Source organism: Myotis nattereri (genome assembly GCF_964212035.1).
Source record: "Myotis nattereri genome assembly, chromosome: 2".
Lineage (NCBI taxonomy): Eukaryota > Metazoa > Chordata > Mammalia > Chiroptera > Vespertilionidae > Myotis > Myotis nattereri.
Window position 1 is genome coordinate 189,711,366 of NC_138076.1, and position 21,417 is coordinate 189,732,782.

General features: G+C 41.9%; 1 protein-coding gene across 2 annotated transcripts in view; it reads left to right on the top strand.

Moving 5' to 3' along the window:
• The first annotated feature begins 18,377 nt into the window (after window positions 1-18,377).
• Window positions 18,378-21,417, top strand: part of GRIN2B (glutamate ionotropic receptor NMDA type subunit 2B) — a 426,215-nt gene continuing 423,175 nt past the window's right edge. The window contains exons 1-3 of one of the 2 annotated variants that reach the window (XM_081084461.1): window positions 18,378-18,450; window positions 18,847-19,085; window positions 20,093-20,530. The gene's annotated coding sequence lies outside the window, so the exon portion shown is untranslated. Of the gene's footprint in view, window positions 18,451-18,846; window positions 19,086-20,092; window positions 20,531-21,417 lie in introns of those variants that run through there. The other variant, XM_081084460.1, reaches the window with a different exon arrangement.

The following is a 21,417-nucleotide window of genomic DNA, read 5'->3' on the forward strand; positions in this document are numbered from 1 at the left end:
TAAGGATGAAGCTTCAGAAAGCACAGGGAATTTCTCAAGATGAGGCCATTATTCTTTTAACTTCGAAGTGGTAGATGACTATTACTGTAAGAAAATAAAGCGGGATAGTTAACATTGTTGCAAGAAGAAATGTGGCCCTTTCCTCAACAGTGCTAAATCATTGTAAATATTTACTTATTTATACTTCTACTGAGATCTTGGCCAGGTTGCTTCTAAATTGGTGTCTGAGCCCTAGCTGGTTTGGCTCAGTGGATAGAGCGTCAGCCTGTGGACTGAAGGGTCCCAGGTTCAGTTCTGGTCAAGGGCATGTACCTGGGTTGCGGGCTCGATCCCCAGGAGGGGGCGTGCAGGAGGCAGCCAGTCCATGATTCTCTCTCATCATTGATGTTTCTCTCTCTCCCTCTCCCTTCCTCTCTGAAATCAATAAAAATATATTTAAAAAAAATAAAATGGCTCCTGAAAGTATTGCCCAATAATGTATTCCTGGAATAACTGTGTGAATTTAGGTTATTTTGTGGTATCATAAATCCTGTGACCTCTGCTCCTTGGAAAGCTACCGTAGGCATGCCTTTTCAACACTTTATTTGCCAATGTTACGAAAGTATAAACCCTGACTATGTATCAGGTCCAACTTTACTCAACATCTATAATACTCATCTGCCTGGGTAATCCACGAAGTTAAATGCTAAAATCACATTGCAAGAAAAGTTGGAACTGGTCAAACTTTCAGCACTAAATTGAGACCAACTTAGGCCAATATGAATCAAGTCCCTGGGAGTTTAGAGTATGGTAGTTAGGAGTTTCTGTGAGTGCTTGTGTGATAAAAATTTTAAAATATTTTTAATAAAAAAATCTTCAAAATTAAGATTTCATACTAGGGGGAATCTGTACAATAAATGTGATAGATATAATTTGAATATACAAATATAAAGAGAATAATTATATTTCTTTACCACAGAATGGTTGGTCAAAGAAGAGGAGCAAACTATCTGCACCCAAGAACAAATGAACAAGTAAATCAAGGTTGATGATAGCTATAAAAACACACTAAAGACCCCAAGAGGTGCTCCTTCTGACATGCTATATAAACAAAATATAAATATAAAAATAAAAACCAAATTTGCAGTAGAGAAAGAGGTGAAAGTAAGATTTTGCAAACTCATAAAATCGTCCTAGAAAAGAACATTGGAAATTGAAGCAATAAATATGACCAATAATCAGTAATGATCAGTAATCCCACTTTAGGGAATGCATCCCAAGTAAATATTTCTAATAAAAAATATACTAGTATCGAATTATTCATCATCTTGAAAAATTGGAAACAAAATTTAAGGGATGGATTACCAAATTACCACCTTTATCTTGATAAATATATGACCTACGTAGATACCTAGAAAATTATATGAAAGGCAGATTTAAATGAAAAAATGGATACAAGTTACACAATCACATATATTACAACTACATAAAATTTAAATATATACATAGTTATAAAAACCAAAATAGATGATAGCTAGTGTTTTAAAATCAAGATTAGGCTACAGAATTCTTTATTAAATGTGAAAGTAATTAACTAATACAGAAGAAAATATTTTTGAACTCTATTAAATGAAAGTTTCTTTCCAATTAAATGGGATTGCCAGTATTTTTAGGAATCAGAGGGCAAGATAAGACATAAAAGTAGATGTTCCACTTAAGCAAATTCTAAGAATCTTGGTGTCAAGGGTAAACGTACACTTTTAAAAACCAAGAAAATCTATAGTGTGATAGCATGTTTCTTTGGAAGGTCTTAATTAAGCCAAGCTTTATTGTTCTTTCTGCAATCATGTTCGTTAATTGTTCTTCGCTGTTCTTCCTGTAGAGGTTGACATTATCAGATAGTTGTTAAGTTTTTAGTTCTAACATTTATCCTGCCATCAAATATGATTTCAAAGTACAGGAAGACCTCATTAATTTTGACTTAAGTTGAAGTTTATGATAATTTAGACAAGATGTGTTTCAGTTCTCTGCACAGCAGCACTGTACTCACCAGTTTTACTAGATCAGGCAAACTTTCCCATGGCAAGGTTTCTCAGGACAGTGGGCAGATTCTGAAGACCTCACCTCTCCAATCTTCCTATCCCTTGTGTGTCCACACAAACTGTCATTGTCTGAAATTTACCTTTTTTATGTAAGACTTTGCTATCAATTAACAAAAAAATATATCGGAGAGAAGCACTCTAACTAAACCACAGCTCACACCACCAAGAAGTTGTGTTTAGTTTGAGCCGTACAATGTTAGTGTTTCTCCCCTTGAATTTGAAAGTCTTTTGATAGAGCATATACTTTTTGTTGTTGTTAATTCTCACCTGAGAATATTTTTTCCATTGATTTTAAGGGAGGGAGGGAAGGAGGGAGGGAGGGAGGGAGGGAGGGAGGGAGGGAGGGAGGGAGAGAGAGAGAGAGAGAGAGAGAGAGAGAGAGAGAGAGATATCAATGGGAGAGAGACACACATTGATTGGTTGCCTTCTGCACACACTTCAACCAGGGCTGGGATCAAACCTGCAACCCAGGTAGTGCTCTTGACTGGGAATCGAACACGCGACATTTCGGTGTGTGGGCTGACACTCTAACGACTGAGCAACACCAACCAGGACAAATAGAGTATATGCTTTTTTTTTGTTTAATTAAATCTTTATTGTTCAGATTATTACAGTTGTTCCTCTTTTTTCCCCCCATAACTCCCCTCCTCCCAGTTCCCACCCCACCCTCTGCCCTCACTCCCCACCCACTGCCCTCATCCATAGGTGCACTATTTTTGTCCAGTCTCTTCCCCCATCCCCCACACCCCTTCCCCCCCCACCCCAAGAATAGTCAGTCCATTCCCTTTCTATGTCCCTGATTCTATTATAATCACCAGTTCATTCTGTTCATCAGATTATTTATTCACTTGATTCTTAGATTCACTTGTTGATAGATGCATATTTGTTGTTCATAATTTGTATCTTTACCTTTTTCTTCTTCTTCTTCTTCCTCTTCTTAAAGGACACCTTTCAGCATTTCATATAATACTGGTTTGGTGGTGATGAACTTCTTTAGCTTTTCCTTATCTGTGAAGCTCTTTATCTGACCTTCAATTCTGAATGATAGCTTTGCTGGATAAAGTAATCTTGGTTGTAGGTTCTTGGCATTCATCACTTTGAATATTTCTTGCCACTCCCTTCTGGCCTGCAAAGTTTCTGTTGAGAAATCAGCTGACAGTCGTATGGGTATTCCCTTGTAGGTAACTGAGTTTCTTTCTCTTGCTGCTTTTAAGATTCTCTCTTTGTCTTTTGCTCTTGGCATTTTAATGATGATGTGTCTTGGTGTGGTCCTCTTTGGATTTCTTTTGTTTGGGGTTCTCTGCGCTTCCTGGACTTGGAAGTCTATTTCTTTCACCAGGTGGGGGAAGTTTTCTGTCATTATTTCTTCAAATAGGTTTTCAATATCTTGCTCTCTCTCATCTTCTGGCACCCCTATAATTCTGATGTTGGTACGCTTGAAGCTGTCCCAGGGGCTCCTTACACTATCTTCGTATTTTCGGATTCTTTTTTCATTTTGCTTTTCTGGTTGGGTGTTTTTTGCTTCTTCTCATTTCAAATCATTGACTTGATTCTTGTGCTTCTCTGGTCTGCTGTTGGGAGTCTGTGTAATATTCTTTATTTCAGTCAGTGTATACTTAATTTCTAGTTGGTCCTTCATCACAACATCGAGGGTCTCATTAGATTTCTTGAGGATCTCACTATATTTATCGGCAGTCTCACCAGTCTTTTCGAGGGCCTTACTAAATTTATCGGCTGCTTCTAGACAGTTCTTGAGAGACCTTAAAAGTGTGGTTTTGAGCTCTATATCTAGCATTTTGCCTTCCTCCATTTCTGTCCTGTTTCTTTATCTCTGCATTTTTTATGCTTTCTTGGTGCACCCCCTAGTGGTCTTTGTGCGCCATCTTGTTGTAGTTAAGCCTTGATTGTTGTAGGTAACACTGGGGGATATTTGACCTCCAGGCCAATTGGCTGTGAGAATCAGCTGTGTCTGCAGTGGGAGAACTGTCCTCTAGGGAGGTGCTAATCTAGCCTTTGCCTGAGGCTAACCAGCAAATGCCTCTGTGCAGGGCTTGGGCAGGGCGGGTCCCAGGGGATCAACAGGGCGGGCCGAGCGAGCAGTTATGGCTGCTCTCAGTCCCGTCCCCAGAGGCTCTGCCTCTCAGTGTCCCACCGACCGCTACAAGTACCTCGGAGAGAAAGCTGCCCTCGAGTTCCGACTGATGCCAGACAGTCCTGCTTCTCCCGTTTGAGTCTGGGTCCCCAGAGACTCGCCCAGAACTGGAGCCCAGAGCCTGAGACTCCCTCCCGATTGAAAACAACAACCACGCCCTCAGCTGCCATCCCGCTCCGCACGCACCTCCGCACCTTAATATTTTACTTCCGTACTGCGCCTCCTCTGAGTCTCGGTGTGCTTTTCTCTTTCCTTCTAGTTGTAGAATTTCCCCTCAGCCAGCTTTCCTGTGGTTCTGGGTGATGTCCGTTCCGTCTTTTAGTTGTATTTTTGAAGTGGTTGTGCAAGGCAGCAATCTCCGGTGTTTACCTATGCCACCATCTTGGTTTTCTTGAGTATATGCTTTTAAGTTCACCACAGGACCCACTGTTCTTATATCTGGCTATATATTTGAGTTCACCAATTCTTTAACTGTTAAAATACTCTCATAAAACCATTTCAAAACATTCTACACTTTTTTCTTCAGTGATCTCTGGAATAATGTTTCCTATCAGAAGTGCTTGTTGTCACATGTGTTCTGCTGCTTTGCTTATGTTTATTAACACTTCACTGACACAGCTGGTTTCTTAATTAAACTGCACCTCCTTGAGGTCAGGGATAGGTATGAAATAATTTTGTATTTTCTGCAGTGCTATTGAATGACCAGCTAATATATAACTGAGGTTAAAGAAAGATTCTCATATCAAATAGAATGATCAGGTTTGACTTGAAGTTTGCAAATCATAAGGATTATGTCATTTGATCTTTCAATCCCCCTGGACAGGAATATCAGTGGTGACAAGAAACAGAATAGGAAGACCCTGGATCCGGAGAAGGAAAGTAGAGATTAGGATATGTAAGTATACATATGCTTATCCAAAAACATTTCAAATAGTGCATTGACTTTGAGCTTCAAGACCAAAATATTTAATTACTGGTATGCTATGATCAGCCATCTAGTTGTGGAATTAGATGTCACTGCTGCTCAATAATATTTATGGGTCCCCTTCTAGACTAGATAGGATTGTGCTTCCTTGCTCCCATGAGGTTGGGCTTGGTCACTAGCTCTGACAGGTGCGTTGTGAGCATGAATGAGTTGTATCTTTTTTTTTTTAATATATTTTATTGATTTTTTACAGAGAAGAAGGGAGAGAGATAGAGAGTTAGAAACATCGATGAGAGAGAAACATCGATCAGCTGCCTCCTGCACACTCCCTACTAGAGATGTGCCCGCAACCAAGGTTCATGCCCTTGACCGGAATCGAACCTGGGACCTTTCAGTCTGCAGGCCGACGCTCTATCCACTGAGCCAAACCAGTTAGGGCAGAGTTGTATCTTTTTTAGGACAAAACATTTAAGTGCCAGCTCAAGAAATACCATCCCTCTGCTTCCTTTGTGGCTGCCATCTTGGTAGCACATGTTACTGTGGGAATGATGTGAGATTGAGGCAATAAAGACTGTTTTATCAACACATGGGAGAACTATGCCTTGACGAGTTGCTTGGATCTACAGTGGATTTGAGAGAGAATGAAGTAATATTTGGCTGTGTTAAGTCTCTGCAGTTTGGGGGCTCTTCATTGTAACCTTGACTATCCTGATTAACGCCATTATTGGGATGAGGGCCTGACACGTTAGAAGAACCTTTATTGACTGATTCAAGAGTGTGGTTGTCCAGAGTGTAGTCCAAGAGCCTGATTGCCTGTGTCCCTATTCAAGCACCATTGCAAGTTCCTTAACCTCTCTGCTCCTCGGTTTCCTTGTCAATGATGTGGGATAATAATAACACCCACCTCATAAGGTTATTGTGTGGATGAATAAGTTAATTAATGCAAAGCACTAAGGATAGTGCCTTAGAACAGTCCCCAGTGAGAGTTATTATTATTAGTAGTAGTAAGAAGAAAAGTTTTTCAAGGCTATGATAAAAATTAGTGTTTGTGGTTTTTCACTACCAAACCTGTTTATCCTGTGTCCCAAACCTGTTTTTCCTGTGTTCCTATGTCCTGAATCCCTATTAGTGGGATTCAAACAATTCAGTTAGTCATTTTCACAAATATGGAATTTTCTTATCATGCTCTCTCCCCACACATATTCAGCCAGTTGCCGTATCCTGCCAGTTTTACTTTCGTAATATAAATAAATAAATACAACTATATATTTTTTCTAAAATATATTCCTTCTTCTCTGTTCTCACTGCCACTGTTCTAATTCATTAGCACTGCCTAGAGTATAGCAATAGTCTTCTAATTTGTCTGCCTGTACCCAGTATTTTGGAGGCAGAATGGTCATAATAGAAGTAGCACATATAGTGTGTCCCCCAAATGTATACACACTTTGAATAATTATTAATTCCAATGGATTAAACCTGAAAAGAAAGAAACAGTAATTGGGCTATCAGAAAAAAAGTTGTGTATACATTTTTTTGGGACATCCTGTATTTTTGTCATGCCTTGAACCCTAGCTCTACCTCTTGCCAGCTGTGGGATTTTGGGAAAGTTACTTAATCTCACCATGTTTTTTCTTCATATATCTTAGGAGACACCAACATTTATTTCATAGAATTGTTGAAAGATTTATATAAGACTAGGGGCCCGGTGCACGAAATTCGTGCACTGGGTGTGTGTGTGGGGGGAGAGTGGCCCTCAGGCGTTGACCCCCATCACCCTCCGATCGCCTGATCGGCCCCTTGCCCAGGCCTGACGCCTCCGCTAAGGCCTTAATTAACTAAGATTGGCAGTTAATTTGCATATAGCCCTGATTAGCCAATGAAAACGGTATCGCCGTACGCCAATTACCATTTTTCTCTTTTATTAGTGTAGAAGATAATTAAGGTAAAGTACTTGGTACATAGTCAGGAATCAACCATTCTTAATTTGACTCCTTTTTCTCCATTGCACTTGGCCCAAATTGTTGCCAGCATTATTTTCCATAAGTAAAGGCCAGACCAAATGCCTCTTCTCCTCCAGAACCACAGAGTGTTAAATAAAACACAAATCCCTTCATGTGGAATTCAGTTTCCTCCAGAACCTCCTTTAGTACTTGTATTACATTCCTCCCTAGACTCTGTATATCAGTGTTTGCTATTACTTGACTGTGTCTCTGAGGTTCTGCCTATGCTTTTCCTTCAGCTTAGAAAGGTCTAACTCCATGGTGACTATAGTTAATTGTACTGATTGTTTATTTGAAAGTTCCTAAGACAGTAGATCTTAAAACTTCTCATCACAAGAAAAAAAATTGTAACTATGGGTGGTGATGGATATAAACTAGACTTATTGTGATGATCATTTTGCAATATATACAAATATAGAATCACTAGAGGCCTGGTGCACAAAATTTGTGCACTTGGGGGAGTGGGGTGTTCCTCCACCCGGCCTGCGCCTCTCACAGGCCGGAAGCCCATGGGGAGCGGGCCTCAGCAGCATTAAGTCAGACATCCTTAGCACTGCCACGGAGGCAGGAGAGTCTCCCACCTCCACCACTGCGCTCGCCAGCCATGAGACCGGCTTCTGGCCGAGTGGCTCTCCCCCTGTGGGAGTGCACTGACCACCAGGGGGCAGTTGTGCCGTTTGGTCAATTTGCATATTAGCCTTTTATTATATAGGATTATGTTGTACACCTGAAAGTAATATAATTTTATATTACTTTTATAATTAAAAGTAATATAAATTATAATATAAATTATAATATAAATTATAATAATTTTTTATATATAAAATTAATTTTATATATGTCAATTATATCTCAATTAAAATGTCTACTACTAAGTTCAGAATTAGTACCACATCCTCTGAGGTACAAGACTTCCTTCATTCCTTTGTATACCATTTAGCTACTGCATAAAGTTGCTGCCCAATATACCACCCTAAAACTCAGTGGCTTAGAGCACCAAGCATTTATTCTCATAGATCTACAAATTGAGTAAAGATTGTTTCAAGTAGGCTGGGCTCAGTTGGGGCAGCTCCACCTTCCTCTGCATGTCTCTTTCTATTTGGAGGACAGCACGTTAGCCTAGACCTGCTCTTCTTGTGGCGATGACAGAGGTTTGAGAGTGTAAGCAGAAATATTCAGGCTTCTTGAGACCTACCTGTGGAACTGGCTCACCTTGCATTTTCCCCAACTCAGCCCTGGAATCAGCCATTTCTCCAAGGACTCCTGGTTCCTTTCAGTGGAGAATGATATTTAGAAACCAGGATTTGGGTGCTAGATGTGGTCATTGTTACTGGGACGTCATGGCTATTAGACCCTTTTAGTGGATAAAGCATATATACACACACACACACACACACACACACACACATATATATATGTTACATAACTATAAATTTATATATAATATAGAGAGCACATATAGATCATATATATGATATACATAATTTTAATTTTCTGTACTTAATTACTATACTAACACCTATGAACAACAAGCACTCTAGTAGAAATTTCAGATTTTTAAAATACTCTTTGTCCTTAAGTTATTTGAAAATAGGAAGATGGCCACATAGTATCAAATTATCAACCAACAGATTATTTAGTAATTAGAAAATATACCTTTAATATATTTTTATTGATTTCAGAGAGGAAGGGAGAGGGAGAGAGAGATAGAAACATCAACGATGAGAGAGAATCATTGATCAGCTGCCTCCTGCACTCTCTCTACTGGGGATCGAGCCTGCAATCTGGGCATGTGCCCTTGACCGGAATCAAACCTGGGACCCTTCAGCCCACAGACTGATGTTTTTATCCACTGAGCCAAACCAACAAGGGCTATACCGTTACACTTGAGAGACCTGTTAGATAACCCCCAAATCAATGATCAAATTGAGCATTATTAATAATGGGACAAACTGGCATTATGTGCCTCCTGACAGAATGCCCTGGAGAAGTTCAAGGTATCACCTTGCCAAACATATTTATACTTAATCTGTTCGTGAGGGAAAAAAATCAGATAAATCCAGATTGTGAAATATACTATAAGATAACTAGCCCAGGCTCTTAAAAAATGTCAATGTCATGAAAGACAAAGTCAGTCTCTTTAAAGGAGACTAAAGAGACAAAAATAACCGAATGCCTGATAAAGGACATTCATGGTACAAATGTAAAATTGATTTAAACATAATTATGATGATGTCTCTTAAAGGGTATGAGGGTAGAAATGTGCATATATGGTACACTAGTTTTTTGGCTTGTTTGTCTGTTGTGTGTGTGTGTGTGTGTAAAAGAGAGGCAAACCCTTATCTTTAGTAGCAGGATGTCAAAAGATAATGAATGAGCTGGAAAATTGAAAAGTAGCAATGTGTGTCATTTTGAGCTGTGAGGTGAGTGCCAGCCACTTCAATGTAAAGAGCTGATAAAGGTGGCCCTTGGGGGGCGGGGGGAGGGGGTGGGGGTCAGAAATGGTGGTGGGAAGCCAGGGTACTGCTGTTGAACTGTTTGACTATTTTAAACTCTTTGCTTACATAACTTTGATAAAGCTAACATCTTAATTAAAAAATAAACCTCAATTTAAAAACAAAATGAAACAATGCATGCAGGTTATGAAGAGATACAGAGGCAAGGGAAGTTGGGGCCAGACTGAAGGAAGCAGCTTGTCGGGGAGAGAGAACTGAACCCCGTTAGTGGGGATCCTGTTGAGTTCAAGCAGGGTCTTCATAATGCAGCTCTAGAGCCAGGGGACATCCTTCTTTAAACACCTACTGACCACATTCTTTAGGTCCTCTTAGAAGTCATTCATTCATTTATTCATCCAGGCACTGCTCTGGGTGTAGCAGTGAACAAAGCAGACCAGGCTGTTGCCCTCAGGGAGTTTACGTTACATACCTCCCAGGGCAATTGTGTGGATTGGGATATGTGAGGAATAACCACCCCTTGTCTCAGGTGGGTGTCTTAAAATTCTCTCAAAGCTCATGTGCGTGTGCATGTGTGTGTGTGCGTGTGTGCACGTGTGCATTCTAATGTAGTGATTTTCAACCTCTTCATCTCATGGCACATACAAACCAATTTCTAAAATTCTGACCAAAAAAAGGTATGATTTTGATTCATTCAGACCGCATGGCAGTTGTTGTGTTGGCTGTTGTCATTTTTTTTATTTGGCAGTCAAAGAGAGAAGAGGTCAGTGCCCCTGACTAAATAGTCAGGTATTGCATGTTTTAAAAAGTTCTTGCAGAACACTGGTTGAAAACTGCTACCCTAATGAAATATCGTTTAATTCACACAGTTTCACATTTAGTTTGTGGGACCACTGTCTCCACGCATGACTGTGACACATTCCTGTGACTCCATGTTCTCTCAGCAGCCTGCCCAGGTCTCTCTGCCCGCTCTTACTTTTCCTCAACTTAGGCAGGAAAACTCTAAGCTGCTTTTTTTTTTCTTATTCCTTTAACTGAATCCACATAAGGTCTCTTGACTGTCAATGGGGAGGGTGCAGGGTGACGGGAGCAGAGGGGCCCTGTGCAGTGGGCAGAAGTCACTATCAATAACAGTTGCTCTGGAAGGCAAAAGGGCTCTCTGAAGGGAGTATGAACAAAGGCGGTATCTGCCTGGTCAGCATGGCTCAGTGGTTGAGCATCAACTTATGAACCAGGAGGTCATAGTTCGATTTCCGGCCCAGGCTCCATCTCTAGTGTGAGGCGTGCAGGAGGCAGTTGATCAATGATTCTCTCTCATCATTGATGTTTCTATCTCTCTCCCTCTCCCTGCCTCTCTGAAATCAATCTCTATATATAAAAGCCTAAGTGATCGTCCAACCATTTGACCGGTAGCTATGACGTGCAATGACCATCAGGGGGCAGACCCTCAACACAGGAGTTGCCAAGCTGTGGTGACCTGGTAGCTGCAGTTTTTGTGTGGCACACCCAGAACCATAGAGGAGGGAGCCTGATTCTGGGGTGTGTCACCTGAGAACCGCCCTCTTGCAATCCAGGAGCCCGTGGGGGATGTAGGAGAGCTGGTTTTGGCCCGATCCCTGCAGGCCAGGCCAAGGGACCCACTGGTGCAAGAACCCAAGCACTGGGCCTATAGTAAAAATATATTAAAAAAAGAAAAAAGGCTGTATCTGCCTCGATGGTGGCAGTGACTGTTCTGGAGCAAAGGCCCATGTGGAAGAAGGAAGATACTAAAGTGGAAGAATAATATTGGGGGCACAGATACATGGCTCACGAAGAAAAACCTTAAAAAAACTCAGAGCTGGGCATGAAGTGATGAGAGAAAAGGGAACTACTGAGAGAAGAGATACAAAATTGATCTCCATTTTGTTTTATCATCTGAATCATTATCCGACTGCTTCTAGTAATAAGAGGTTTCAAAATGCTTTCAGATAGAGCTAGAGTCTCTCCTCCACGTTGCCCGTAGTCAAAGAAATTAGGGCACATTTCTCAAGAAGCTCGAACACTTTTCTAGTGAAACATGAGAAGAGTGCATTTTCCCTACATCACAATGTTGAGAGTAGAGATAGTCGTGTCCATTGTGCCCCCCCCCCACCCCCGCCCCCCACCCAAAGTGTTTAGATGTGGGGGGAGGTGGCAAGACAAAGAAGACCTATTCAGGTAGATAAAAATCAAGATTCTAAAGATTTCCTTTTAAAACAAAACAGTTGGGTCAGGTACAGTGTTGTCTATGTCTGCAATGTTGGAGGAGGAAAAAAACAAACCAATAAGGCAGTGCCAATGCTATCTGTGCTTCATAGGGGTTATTTCTATTCAGGGTGTGGTCTTGCAGGAGCTGAGTGATGCTAGAAATAACATCATGCAAATTCTTCCTTTTCTCTGTTACAGAGAACACTTCCTATTACATCACATCTTATATCTCTTATTTTCTAGATTCAATAATTCTTCCTTCTGAAAGTCTTACTTACTCCTCTCATCTCTCTCTCTCCTTTCTTCTGTCCCCACTCTAAAATTTTGAAAAAAAGGGGGCACATCTAGGGAAGTCTTAAAGAAATGATTCTCTGAGTACACTAAGTAAATGTCTAGAAGTGTACTGTTACGACGTGCACAACAGGCTCAATAAGATGAAGTGGGAATGATGACTTTTTCATTGTTGGAGGATAGGCAGGTCTTCAGACAAGGGGATGGAGGTTGTTTAACTTTGAAAAAAGGCTGTCCAAGTTGAATAATTAATGTCATTATGATAAGAACAAAATAGAGATTCTTTTAAAAGAGTAATGATGGTAGAGTCTTAGCATGCTCGTGAAAGTTATTAAAATTGAATGCTCTGCCTGTGTTTCCTGTACACTCCAGGAATTGCAAGCAAAAGAAGATGGATTGGATACAGCAGAAGGCATTAATATGCATGTTGTCAACTGAGCCTTTAATGAATTATTTTTTCAAAGATAAAAACATTCAAATATTTTCTCTGGAAACCAGGAAGCCTGTTTTACATGAAGAAAAAGCAGAGGTAGAATGATTTTGACACTAATGCAGCCTCAGATTACTAACCCCTCACTGGGGGCCCTTTCTAAGGCTGTGGAAGAGGCCCTAATAATGTGTCCAAATGTTTTAGTAAAATCTGCAGAAGTAGCATATTTTAATTGCCATCATTTAAGATTGCTGTCTCTTTCCACTCCATCTTTCTCCATCTGATTTCCCCTCACACTGGGCATTGTTGGAGTGGTGGTGAACATTTTTGCGATGAAGCTAAGTGGAAGTTGAGTTGGGAATAATTTAACTTGGGTTTAGTGAGGCATATTTTTGTATTTCAGTCAGCTTCCCGTGCAGTGGAGTTATCACCAGCTGACCCAAGGAAGGGAAAGCTCCCGATAAACTCCACCTGCCCCGTGTGCCTACTCACCCAGCACTGTGACACAAAGGTATCCCAGAACATGTGCTCTGTGGGCCATCCCCTGATTCTAGTTGGAGTAAAAGCGGCCTTCAACTTACCTGAGCCTGTTGACCACTTTTGTATTTTGTAATGCCTTTTCTCCCTTTCAGACTTGTCTCATAGGTAGAATACATGACAATTTAGAATGTTCTTTAAAGAATCAAAGTCAAGGTTCTGAATAAACTGAACTAACAAGCCAAATAGAAACAGATTCATAGAGAGCAGGCAGACAGCTCTGGTGGTAGTAGGAGAGGGGTGTTGGGTGTGTGTGGAGGGATTGTGCCAAAAAGAACGGGAAAAAAAAAAGAACTCATGGACATTGACAACAGTGTGGTGATTGTGGGGGAGGGAGGTAGGTGGAGGTGGAAGAGCATAAGGGGGGATAAATGGCAATGGAAAAATAAAGAAAAAGAATAATATGATACAAAAAATATTAAGGTTCTGAAATTTCTTATAGGCTGGGAAGAGAAACCCAAACATAGAGGTGTGAACAGGTTTATTCAAAGAGTTGATAAAGCTTGATTGTGACATTATGAGCAGTTTGAAAAAAAAACATTTTGGGACTTTTTCATAAAACAAATGAGACATTACAGACTGTTGCTTGAAACATATTTGAAGAGTCCCTTCTTTTATTATCTACATTTATGTATTAAGAAACCAAGAGGAGATTCAGAGAATAGTTAATGGGACATGAAACAAAAAGAGAAAAAGAGTAACACTGACATCAACAGAAATCAATCTGACATCCAGGGGCAAATTGCAACATTTTTTTCAAATTATACCAAAACTAATATTCTTTAAGAAGAAAAGAGAAATTTTGAATAGAAGTAATGAATAGGCTTCTGATTGTTTGATAATTCAGTTAATGAAGGGGAGTGAATCATATGAACACGGGAAAAGATTTAAATTTCTGGCTTGAGACAAAATACTGACATTGATGAAGTAAAACTTAGAAATACATTGCAAACTGATTAATGACTGCTCTCAATATAAGGGATGTTTAAGATTAGTCACTATACAAGAAAACATGAATTCCTTGAAACCTTACTGCTTATATATAGGAGAAATTTGATAATGGTTTCCCCTAATTTGACAATTCTAAAAAAATGAACATTGCACTACTACCAATAAGTAAGACATTCTTCTAGATGATCAAAAATGAAAAACAATTTCAAACAACCATGGTAAGAAACAGACCAGATTCTTTCTGTTATTTCCATAGACAATTATATTTTTAATCTTAATGTGAAGAGTTGCTTAAAGAGTATGAAGTAAAAAAATATAGGAAACAAATATTACAGAAGAGCCAGTAACTAACAAAAATTTCTATTTAATTTAAAAAATATATTTTTATTGATTTCAGAGAGGGAGAGAGATGTAGATGAAATGAGAGAGGATCATTGATCAGCTGCCTCTTGCATGCCCCCCACAGATTGAGCCTGCAACCCCAGGCATATGCCCTGACTGGGAATCGAACTATGACCTCCTGGTTCATACATTGATGCTCAACCACTGAGCCATGCCACCTGTGCTTATGATTTAATTTTAAAAGTTTGTAGCATTTATAAGTATCAAAGACTTAAATTGTTGTGATTTATTTCTAGTTTTAAGTAAATATTCATGTTTACATCAAATTTTCTACTCTTTGCCTTAAAGAGAGGCCCCAAACTGTAAATTTCAAGCTCTATTCTTTGGTACCAGTGTTTGATCTGAAAGATATTGTGAAGTTACATATATAATTTTATTATTTTCTTGCAGGTCAAGACATGGACTTTGCAACTGCAGATTGGGCCATTGACAGGAGTGTTTGCTTCTCCTGGGAGCCTCTCTTTGGTCATTGAGATAGCAGAATACCTCCATATGTCATCAGCAGCCTGGGTAAGCAGCACTGCTGATAAATAATGGTGTGAAATATAATCCATCATCTGTCTTGTTAGAATGTTGCTTCCTGTGCTGGACTAGAAGTTAGAAAACATTTGCAATATTGAGAAATGGTGTTTCTGATTTCATGAATATGGGTGATCCTTAAAAATAATTTTATTGTAACGTTTGTGGTCCTTGGAGGCAAAGGTTGTTCACAAGAAGTGCAAGTGAGTTTCAGGAGCCTGAGAAGCAAGGTGAGAATGGACAGCGGGCAATGGATCCCATGGAGAAAAGCTACCACCTTCCACTCACAAGCTGCATAGTTCCGAGAATGAGCTCTTCTAGAATCAGCAAGACTGCTTGGGAAAGTGGTGTCTAATAGTCATTTTAAAACCTTAAAACACAAAAACAAACAAAACCCCCAAACAAAGAAACAAACAAACCCGTAACATTTACTGAGCCTCCACAGCGTGTCTGGAATTGTGCCTGTTTTGGAGGAGGTCATTGAAAAGACGTGGCTACCTGTTGACAGGGAAGCTGGACCCAGACAATCCCTATCCCCTTCCCTGTCTTTGGAGTGTACCTTGCGCCCAGTGTTTCTACTCTAGGAGCAGATTCAAGGATGCAGCCCTGAGAGAGTAAAGTATGGTTGAGACCATCTGACTGTATGTGTAACTGAACCCTGTTAAGGCGTCTGTATAAACTCCTGAGATTCTTGTGGGTGGGTGTAGAGATCTACTTGTCTTGCAACCGCCTGAGACAAGCCTTGTCTATAAGCTCCCTTGCTTACTCACACTGCCACCTACCAATTTGGAGTGGCCTGCCTTCTTTCTTGGGTCTCTACTTGCCCTTTGTGTATGGGGGCCAATTTCACATTTCAAGCTGGGAACTTCAGAGGTTGCGAACCAACAGCCAGATGCTGGAAATATATACATAGATAACATAGCAGGTCTATTTATATATCTTAAATTCATAAGAATACAATTTTAAGTTTATAAAAATTGCCTTTTTATTATAGGCCAATATGGTTACTTTATAAGATTGGAAATTTCATATGATTGGCTACCAGTAGTTTCATATGGGTCAACATGAACAACTTATAAAAGTGTTGTTTTCCTTTTGGCGGCCAGTTCTTCATAATGCAGATGTGTATGTGTAGCATCTCTAGTGCCTGAATCATACTAGTACACGCCAGTAGCATCACCCAGTCATTTGATAACTGATCATGATTTCCAAACACACGGGGTAGGAATCAGGGAGGTGGTGGTGAGTGCCGTACCTCCTTTAAAAATCCTTGAAATTGTCAAAGAAATCAATTCAGGCGTGGTTGACTAAAAAATATCCTCAAGAAAGTGGGACTGAGCTAGAAACTAAAGAAGAGTGTGTACTTAATTAGGGAGAGGGATCTGAGAGTTCATTCTTCCCTCTACAAAAGGAATAGGCTGGAATGGAATTGCTGGGCCCAGGAAGGGAAGCAAAAGAAAACAGCAAAGAAGGGTCCAGTCTTGGTGAAGGTAATTGGGGATAGGAAGGGAAATGTGAGCTAGGGGATTAATTTAAAAAGTGGATTAAAGGTGGACCCTTGAGGGAACTTGGATTCTATTCCCAAGGTCATGGGCATTCCTGGAAGACTCAGGAAAAAGTGTTTCAGAAAACACGGGCCCTTGCTCTCTGCATTCTATTCTCCTCCTGGAATCACTAGAAACCTGCACAGACAGTGCCTTGGGCTGGCTGTTGTGTACCAAGGGGCACAGAAACTTGGGTGATTCTGCAGTTCTCCAAAGAGGTGGAAGAACAGCAGTAGCAGTACCGTTACTGAGATAGACTAATTTTCAGATGAACACTCTATTTGTGTTTTTTTTTTTAAATTTAAAATAAAAAAATAAAAAAATATTTTTATTGATTTCAGAGAGGAAGGGAGAGGGAGCGAGAGATAGCAACATTAATGATGAGAGAGAATCATTGATCATCTGCCTCCTGCATGTCCCACACTGGAGATTCGCAACCCGGCATGTGCCCAGACCAGGAATCTAACAGTGACCTCCTGGTTCATAGGTTGATGCTCAACCATTGAGCCATGCCCACTGGGCTAAATTTTAATTTTTATTGCTTTGAGGGAATGAGAGAGAGAGAGAGAGGGAGAGAGGGAGAGAGGGAGAGAGGGAGAGAGAGAGAGAGAGAGAGAGAGAGAGAGAGAGAGAGAGAGGAAGGGGAGAGAGAAAAAAAGAAAGTGGTGGTGAGAGAAACATCATTTTGTTGTTCCACTTATTTATACATTCATTGATTGCTTTTTGTATGTGGGATCAGGATGGGGTATCAAACCCACAACCTTGGCATATCCAGACAATACTCTAACCAGCTGAGCTACCCAGCCAGAGCTATATTTGTGTTTTTGTGTAATGCTAATGTATCTGTGTGTGTCTTAAAAATTTTGACTCAAAGATTAAGACTAACAAAAACTAGAAAACATGAAAGCATTAGTTCAGATGTATTGTAGCTGCTGTCAGGACTGCAATACACATCTCATGTATCCCAGTTGACTAGGATTGTTACCTGTGTATCTAAATGGCTGCTTCTCAGGTATGTTGATGAGAAGCTCATGATGTAACCCATCTGAAAAGGTTCCACCCCTGTAATATTCTGGATCTTTGAAGAGACAGTGCAGCAACATAAAAATGATGCATGAACAATGATATTAATGTAGACAATAAACAATACTACAGGTGGTGGTAAGTGCTGTTAAAATAGAAAACAGCTTAAGAGGGAGAGAAAGGAATGGATGTTTGCCTTTTACAAGAGGGTGGGGTTGTAAATGTCATGAAATCTAGTTTTATTTAGGGATTATTCATCTGTCTCATCTTTTCAGGTTCTTTAAATAACAGAACGTACTTTAATAAAAAATCCCTAGCTCCTCAAACCTTCACTAGCAGGCGGCAAAGCACCCTTACGATCTGTACCATACAATGTAGCTCTTAATTACATCTGCCTTGCTTTGTTTCCCTTGTTTTAAGCTTCAGCCTCATGTACTCAAAATAGATCTTAAGCTCCTTGAAGGCAAGAACCTGGCTTTAAACTTTAAACACTGGATGTGCGTACGGAGCAAAGGCAGATTTATGGAACATAAAGGCAGTCTTAAATTTAAACTGCAGCTCCGCCTTTGTGATGCTCTGGGCAGCCCAGTGGCAGCCCTCCCGGGGCACTGACTCCTCCCCCCACCCCTTAGCAGCCCGTCCTCATTACTGTTCCCACTGAGGCCAGCAGGAGGCGCCACGGCCTCGGGTTAAGCCCTCTTCCCGCTTCCTACCCCATTTCCCCCAGCACCTGAGGTGGGGAAGCTGCCACTGCCAGAGTCTTAGCAATAGGAGTGAGGGGGTGCAGGGGTTTGGGGGTGGGGTGGGGTGGGGGGTGTGGAGAATGAGGACACGTGCGCACACACACACCCTGGGAGCAGAAACATCTTCCATGGCTTCGTGGGTTTCTCTTCCCACCAGAGCCAGTGTGTGAGAGGTAGGTGTGTGTGTGTGTGTGTGTGTGTGTGTGTGTGTGTGTAGTGATGGGGGGGGGGGAGGGGGACATGTTTTTGAGTGCGAGACCCTAATCCAGACCAGGCGACCTGTGATCTCGCGCCCTCCTCACCATCCCCGTGATTAATACCCATTTTTCTTACTCTCCCCTCCTCCTTCCTCCCTTTCCTCTCCCGCTGCCGCGCGCTTGACTTGCACAGCTTGCCCCCGCCCGCTTCCCCTCCCCCGGCTCCAATCTTCACCAACTGGGATCTCTGCTCCTGCCTCTCTACCCCCCCACCCCCCCGCCTTTTTTTTCTTCTTCTTTTTTTTTTTTTTTTAGAAAGGAAGGTCCCCCACCCCCTTTCAAAACCGCTTCCTTCTGTCTCTTCACCTCTAGGAAATCTCGGGGCTTTGCTCTATCGCAAGTGCTCGCCAGGGTGATTTCTGATCACCCCAACCCGAAGTGCTGGCGTCCGAATGCATTTTCGTCTGCTGTGCAAAGAAGAGCCATGAACTTAAAAACCCTCAAGACGGATTTTTAATACTGCCTGGTAGGCAAGGAAAACCCTCCATCCCCCGCCACTGGCCACCCCTCTCCCGAGACTCTGCAATCGCCGAGGTGCTCAGAGCCGGTATGTAAGCATTGGCTGTGGAGTCTCTTGTCTTAATTTGGGGGTTTGGGGTGTCGGGAAGATAAAGGGTCGAAGCAGTGGAACCGATAACCAACCTGGTATTAGGCAAAGCTCTACAATCCAGCAGAACCCGGTAATTGCTAATTTGGACGTGGCTTAAACAAAAAAGATTTCTTTTTAGGATGAAAGGTTAGCGCTCCCTGTGGTCTTTTTTTTTGGGGGGGGGGCGGGGGCGGGGGGAGGGGGTAAACCTTTCACTGAGCAGAGAGGCTGGGCATCGGTGCCCCGGGCCGGAGCCACGCGCCGCGACCATCAGTACAATCGACACGTTGCAGGTGAAGCCCCGCGTGCTGCACATCGGTGCGGCGGCGTGAGTGTGCGCGGGGGTGGGGTGGGGGGGTGAGTGTGCGAGCGCGCGCGGGCGCGTGCGCGGCCGGGGGCGTGTGTGTGTGTGCGCGTGTCAGTGTGCCCCTTCCAAGAAATGCCCAGTGTGCACCCTATGCACAAGCAGAACCCATTCAGCACCAGCCCGGGGTGGGAGGAGGCACTGCTGCTGGAAGCGATGGGCAGAGCGAGACAGATGTGTCAGCAGCAATGCAGATGGGGCTGGGGGCCGCACTCGCTGGCGAGTTAAGTGGGGATGGTGTTCCTGCGTGTGTGTGCGTGTGCGTGTGCGTTGCTATGTGGTACCGCTTCTCCCTCGCTGCCTCCTGCCTTCCCACTTCCCTCCTTCGCTTCCTCCCTCCCGCCCTCTCTCCGCTTCCATTCAGCCTGGCTTTCCCACCTCTCATCCATGCCTGTCCCAGGAATGGTATAGCCAGACCTTTTCTGAATTATTTATAGACCGGTGCCAGCTGTTTTCAATTCCTCTCGTGTGCACTCTGTGGGAAATGCGGGGTTTCCAACCCCATTTTCCTGAAAACGAATTGATATCTTTTTCAGAATGCATTTTTCTCACCCTCCGGGGGATCCTGGAATAAAACCCTCTAACAGCCTCTTTTTCCCCCTTAGGAAGGGGACGCTTTGGGAATGACCATGCTCCGAGGAGGGACAGAGCTGGCCCCCAGCTTCTCTACACACAGCCTCCTCCACTAACGCTCCAAAAATCAAAAAACCGTAATTGCCAGAGGAATCATTTAAAAAAAAATAGTCCAGCCACCAACCTCACATGCAAAGGGAATAATTACTCTGGATCCTGCATCGTGAGCTGCTCTCCATCCACTGACTTACCTTTGAATTCAATCTTTTTTTTTCCCCTTTGAATTTGCATCTCTTCAAGACACAAGATTCAAACAAAATTCAAGATAAATTGGATTTTAAATTACCTTCCTTTCATTTATCCTTCATCTTTCTTATGTGGATATGCAAGCGAGAAGAGGAGCTTGGACATTCCCAACATGCTCACTCCCTTAATCCGATCGTCTAGAGGTTTGGCTTCTACAAACCAAGGTAAGGCACCTTCTATTGTATTTTCTTCTCACCTGGGGTAAGAGATTCTTTGTTTATCTCTCTTCAAGTCCCTCAAGTGGATTTTTTTTTGGAAGAAAAGGTAACACGACGATAACATAATGCTGGTCTGGGGAGACAGGCTTATTACAAAGGGGGAAAACTCCCATGTTATTTCTTTTCCTTATCAAACAGGTTTTGGGTTTTTTGGAGGCAGTGGGGGTGGATGTCTATAGGAACAGAGGATGTTGAATGGCATAAGGGTTTTTCTTTTCTTCTTCTTCTTTTTTTTTTATGCAGTCACGACTGGGAAACCTGTGTGATTTTCAAGTTAAATGTCATTTTATTCATCCCGTGCTAAAGCTCTGATTTTATGGGAATCTAGAAATCTCCCCCCCCCCTGGCTTTCCCCCTTGCCACTTCCATGCTTCTCTCTCTATCTCCTGGCCCTGTCTTCCAGGGCATCCTTTCTGTGCCCTTTAAACATGAAGATAATGACTGAGATCACTGTGGTTATTGCCCCGAAGTCCACTTGCTGTCTAAGGGGTTGACATTAGGCCCAGAGATCCTGGGAGGCCTACTGCAGAGGGGCAAGTCTAGGTGGGGAATCGGATGGTCTAAGATCACCTGGAATTGAAGAATGCTGCAGGTTAAGAGGACTTGAATCTGAAGCTTGGAAAGAAGGAATTCTGTCAATATTCTGCTTTTAATTTGTATTTTTTCCCATGTGCTATTATTTTTGAGCTATAAATTTCTCCTTCTGTCTACACATCTATTTATACCCACACATCCTCCAAGCAAACTGTTACTTCCACACTCTTGCAAAATGGCTATCTTGCAGAGTTCTAAAATGCTGTGCATGTGGAAGGGGTGCAGGATTCGACACGTGA